This window comes from Equus przewalskii, chromosome 6 (assembly GCF_037783145.1).
Source record: "Equus przewalskii isolate Varuska chromosome 6, EquPr2, whole genome shotgun sequence".
Taxonomy (NCBI): Eukaryota; Metazoa; Chordata; class Mammalia; order Perissodactyla; family Equidae; genus Equus; species Equus przewalskii.
Genome location: NC_091836.1, coordinates 53993533 through 53999532, shown reverse-complemented (window position 1 = coordinate 53999532; position 6000 = coordinate 53993533). Strand labels below are relative to the sequence as shown.

Genomic DNA, 6000 nt, shown 5'->3' with positions numbered 1-6000 from the left:
TGCAGCCTCTTGACCATTGCAGAGGTAACTGCTCCCTTGACCCTGATCCACAGTTTGGTTTTGGGAGTTGTTCTTGGAAGTTCAGCCTAGAGGGCAATTCTTTGCCTCTCAATGATGCGATAAACCATAAAGTACCCTTTAATAAATCCCTTTCTCTTAAACTTGTTGAATAGATTCTGTTCAAAACTTAACCCTGGCTGATACAATATCCATAACAGAATTTTTCCTATTTCCCTATTAGTCAGATAATATTAAAAGAAAAAACTGTCACTGATTAGTCTTTTTGTTCAAAGTTTTCTTCTTATCAAGACCATAAGCTTTCCTCTTTTTCAATTTAAATAGGAATGACATACGGAAATTGAAAATATGACAGATACAAGTTTTTTGTATCTCAGAGTCCATCTTATTTGAGATAGACAGTACATGTCTGAGTAATTGTTATGCACCAATCATACTTCTTTATAGTGAAACAATATTGTGCTTATTGAGTGTTAAAATTCTACAAAGGTAGAAAGGTGTGTGACACTGTGATAATTAAATAAAGTTCAACTTGCTATTAAAGTCACATCTACTCAGGTGTTCCTAATACATAATCGTTAATGAAGAAGGCTTATTACAATCCTGAAGTGACAGGCAGTGTATGTGATGTGGATACTTACTCAGATAGGTCACTCATCCAGCAAAAAGTGACTTAGCAGGGTGTCTGTTCATCTTCAGAGAATGGCTTAGTCTCGAGGCAGGAGTCCTGCCTGATTATGCATTTTGGCTCTTCACTGAGAGATGACTAGATTGGACAGAGTTCTCTGCAAATGGCATTTCCTAGAGAGAAGCCTTCTGTTTCCCATGTGTTGAATATGTGGCAAAATGACAATCAAGGGCATGAGAAATTAGAGTAATTACACTAAGACCACTACTTACTGCTAGGCTCCTTCTTCCTGTAATTGTTTTCTGCTCTGAGTGTAATCCAGTCATATTAAAACCATATAGTAGGAGATATTTTATTAGCTGCCCCAACACAGCTTGCAGAAGGGCCTGCAGTACATACCATGGAGGTTGAGTGGCATGCAGGAGTGCAGGGGGAAGAACAACGGGAGAAGGATTAGCTACAGCTAATTGGATGTATGGTGAACACCTGACTAGAGGATGACCTAGCAGAGAATTTGAACTCAGATCCACAAAGCCTAACATCAGTGGTAGATTTGATGCCAAGCTGGGCTGGGGACTACAGGGCCGTGTGCAAGAGATAAGCAAGTAAAAGAAGCTCATGAAGAGAAAGAGCCAGAGTGAAGCAAACAAGAAGAAAGAAGCACAGATGTGAAGAAGGTACACAGCCTCAATTTCCATTCTGTTAAGAGAATATAATCTATTCTAAATAATGTCTCAAAACCATGCATAAACACACATCAAACAACCTTCACAAAGCATTTACTTAGATACTGATCAATGACTACATTGAATAGATAACTATTTCCGGGAACCCATTATGACTTTCATGGGATATAGGCACTTTTGCCTTCATGGGCCCCTTATTCCATAAAAAGAAAAATTAGACATTATATTTTATGACTATTGGTATAAAGGCAAATATTATCCTGGCTAAATTCTTTATTATGTAACCATTATTATTAATATAGTCATTTTTTCTTCTGCTTTTAGACAAAATTAAAATTAAGACATTTTCATGGGCCTTGAAAGTGTCATGGGCCATACGTACATAGAAACATAGTATTGTGTAACTGATGGACATAACATCCCTGAAAAGTTTTAATACCTCTGAGGATTAGGTATGGGCACTTTTGTAGAGTGTAGGTTATAATTTCAATCCTCACTGTTCCTTTTAAGAATTCTTCAATTTTCCTGTTAAGGTGGACTTTAAATTCTTCATGTACATCATTTAAAAATGTATGACTTGTTTGTCAGCAGATGCTTCCTGTGCTAAGTACATCTATAATTTGGCTGTTGTTTTTTAAATGGTTGTCATTCCCATCCTAGAAATTGATGCATTCATTTTCCTGCCTCACTTGAGAAAGTATGTGACTTTGAACTGAGTCACCTTAAGGATATGATTAGCTTTCCAAAATGGGACTGTCTTCTCAGAGCGTCAACTGAGGAGAAGCATTCAGAGAAGAGGTGGAGAATTCATCAGAGGAGATTGAAAAAGCCCCACTGCAAAACTCACAGGGAAAATGGAATATATGTGACCAACTTGTTCCAAAGATATTAAATTTTGATAAAGTGACTTGGTCCTTTCCTGCTGTTCTATAGAAGCCCAGCCTCCTTGTGAGTCTCATTCCAGGACCTAGAATAAAATAAGCAAACGTCACTTAGGACTATTCACAGATGGAAAAATAGTAAATATCAATATGACCGTTTCTCAGGTATCTTGTAAATTAATAAAATTATAATTTTTATTTGTTTGAGAATACTTTTTAAGTTGATTTTGTTATATTTAGTAGCTTAATTTCCCTGTCTTAGTCTTTGATAGATAAAGCACAATATAGAGCAGTTTCTTGATATTTTGGGGATCACAGATCCTTTTGAGAACTTGAAAAAACTGTGAACGTTCTCCCTATAAAAAAGTACACATAGATCTCCTCATGCTCATCCATGGATCACCGCTTTGAAAAATCTTAATACAGAGAATATAAACAACTTAATTAATGAGGTAATGTAGTAATATATTTGTAGAATTCTATACCAAAGAAAATTAGAATACTGCACTTTTCGTTTTCATGTGCTCAAAGGATTATTTACAGAATCGATCGCATAGTAAGCACAAAGAAAATATTAATAAATTGCAAAAGCACACAGAAAATTTACCATCAATATTCCCTGATACACAAACAATAGAGGTAGAAATTATTAACAGAAGTATGAACAAAAAATCCAACTTCCTGAAAATGTTAAAACTCTCCAAGTAACTTAGATCTAAGGGCAAATCAAACTGTAATTACAGATTACTTAGAAAATAGCAATAATAACACTACATATCAAACATTTGAGATATGGCCAAAGTTAGATATAAATTTGTATTTCTAATTCTTTCATTATTAAATAATAATGAATGGAAATAGAGAAATTAAACACTCAACCCAAGAAACTAGAAAAAGAGAACAGCAAAACAAACTTAAGGGAAACATAAGAATGGAATGAATCAAGATTAAAAAAAGAAACTGATGAATTAGAAAACAAAGAATTAGCAGAATTAGTATTTAAATTTACATAGTGTAGAGGCCAGCCCTGTGGCCAAGTGGTTAAGTTCACGTGTTCCTCTTCAGTGGCCCAGGATTTTGCTGGTTCGGATCCTGGGTGCAGACATGGCACTGCTCATCAGGCCATGCTGAGGTGGCGTCCCACATAGCACAATCAGAGGCACTCACAACTAGAATTTACAACTATGGACCAGGGATGGTTTGGGGAGAAGAAGAAGAAGAAAAAAGATTGGCAACAGATGTTACCTCAGGTGCCAATCTAAAAAAAAAAACATAGTTTATGTGTATTCAATGAACATTGTGAATTCCATTGGCTGTTATCATCCTTACTGTGTTTCTAAATATTTGTTTTTTTCTTGTTTCTGTTAGTACTGAGTGGAATTATGGTTTAGATTTTGAAGCTAGTAAAAACGTTAACTAATGGATATCAGCCACATGGCAGAGTGAGCTGTTCTCTTTATCTTTCCCCATTTGAACTGCAACTAAATGGACATTTAGTGACCAATGGAGGAAATCCACACAGCACAACAGGTTGGCTGAGAGACCCACACAGCTATACATCTGAAGGTGGATTGACTGGCCCTCCAGGAAGTAGTGGAGACAGGTGGGCACTCCCTGCCCTTCCCCAGCAGCCCTGTGCATGCACACAAATGCATTCCAGCCTGGCACGAGTGCCCATAGTACAGCTGCGCCCAAAAAGTGGGAATGTGCCTGGGGCGACATAGGAAGAGGCAGTGGCTGCCCTGAGCCTAATCGTGATCACTTTCCTGGCCGTGGGGGAGCCTGCTGTGCCCCTGCAGTCCCAAGGAGTGACCCTGGCTAGGTCCCACAAGGAAACCCCGCCCATCAAGCACAGTGGCTGGTGCAACCACAAGAAGAGGCAAGAGCAGATCTCCGGGTTGAGGCAAGCACACTCCCAGCCCATGTGAATACCCATAGAACCACCGCATCCCAAAAGTGGAAACACACCTCAGGGTGACTGAAAGAAGAGGCGACAGCAGCCCTTAGTCTGCTCATGATTGCTTTCCTGGTGGTGGGAGAGCCCACCATGCTGCAGCCTCAAGGATTGGGCCAGGCTTGGACCCCATGATGAAGCCCCACCCACCAAGCACAGTCTGTACATATACCCAGACACTCTCCAAGCTGGCAGAAGCGCCCACAAAACTCCCACAACTTCCAGCAGACAGGATGGCATCAGAAACTCAGTTTCTGCTCCCCACCCCCAGCAGTAGCAAGTGGAATATGCAAGCTAATACTATCACAAATGCACTGACAAAAGATTAGTTCAGCAAATATCATGAGAAACCACATCAACAATTCAGACCAGAAGGAAAGTACAATTCTCGAGAAACCAACACTGAAGGCACAGAAATTAACAATCCAAATGACAGAGAATTCAAAATAGCTGTCATAAAAAAACTCAATGAGCTACAAGAAGACTCAGAAAGTTCAATTAACTCAGGAATAAAATTAATGAGAAGAAAGAATATTTCACCAAAGAGATTGAAACTATAAAAAAAAAAAGCAGAAATTCTGGATATGAAGAACACAATTAATGAAATAAAAAATAATCTAGAATCCTTAAAAAATAGAGCTGATATTATGGATGAAAGAATTAGTGAGCTGGAGGATAGAAATATAGAAATGCTACTGGTGGAGGAAGAGAGAGTACTAAGATTTTAAAAAATGAAGGAATTCTTTGAGAAATATCTGACTCAATTAGGAAAAGAAGTAAAATGATTATAGGTGTTCCAGAGGGAGAAAGGAGGAAGAAAGGAACAGAGACCTTTTTCAAAGAAATAATAGCTGAGAACTTCCCAAACATGGGAAAGGAACCAGACTTACAAATATATGAAGCTAAGAGAATGCCTACTTACATCAATGCTAAGAAAGCTTCTTCAAGGTGTATAATAGTAAAACTAGCAAAAGTCAATGAAAAAGATGAAATACTAAGGGCAGCAAGGCAGAAGAAAATGACCTACAAGGTAACCCCTATCAAGATTTCAGCAGATTTCTTAGCAAAAACCTTACAGGCTAGGAAGAATGGGATGATATATTCAAAATATAGAAAGACAAAAACTTTCAGACAATACTGTATCTAGTGAAACTTTTCTTCAGATATGATGGGGAAATAAAAGCTTTCCCAGATGAACAAAGGCTGAGGGACTTCATCTTAATTAGACTTCCCCTACAAGTAGTGATTAAAGATGACCTCACACTGGAAACAAAAAGACAAAGGTCTACAAAGCTTTGAGCAAGGAAACAGACAGACAAAATCAGAAAACTGCAACTCTCTGTCAGAACAGGGAAGCAAATAGTCAACTATAACTTAGAAGATAAAGGGAAGAAAAACATCAAAAGTAACTATAAACACTTCAACTTAGTCATGAACTCATGACACAAAACAGAATAATTTGTGACAACAATAACTCAAAAGGGGAAGAGGCTAGGGATGGAACCTGCTTAGGCTAATAGAGGTAAAAGGCTAAGAGAAAGTGGATTGTCTCATCTATGAGACTTTTTATACAAACCTCATGGTGACCACAAAATGAAAAATTGGAGCAGAGCCACAATTCATAAAAAAGGAAAAAACTGAGAAAACCTCTACAGAAAACCACGAAAATGAAATGGCAGTCAGAAATACAAAGGAAGAAAGAGAAACAATGAAAACATAGAACAATCAGAAAACAAGAAGTAAAATGGTAGTATTAAGCCCTCATATATCAATAATCACTCTAAATGTTAATAGATTGAATTCTGGAACCAAAAGACACAGAGTAGATGGATG

The 6000-nt window shown here is 37.7% G+C and overlaps 1 long non-coding RNA gene across 1 annotated transcript in view; it reads right to left on the bottom strand.

Annotated features, from left to right (window-relative positions):
- Positions 1-1408: 1408 nt before the first annotated feature.
- The window catches only part of LOC139083937 (uncharacterized), a 59911-nt gene continuing 55319 nt past the window's right edge, over positions 1409-6000 (bottom strand). Inside the window, exon 4 of the long non-coding RNA XR_011541100.1 lies at positions 1409-2299. This is a non-coding gene — a long non-coding RNA (uncharacterized lncRNA). The remainder of the gene's footprint in view (positions 2300-6000) is intronic.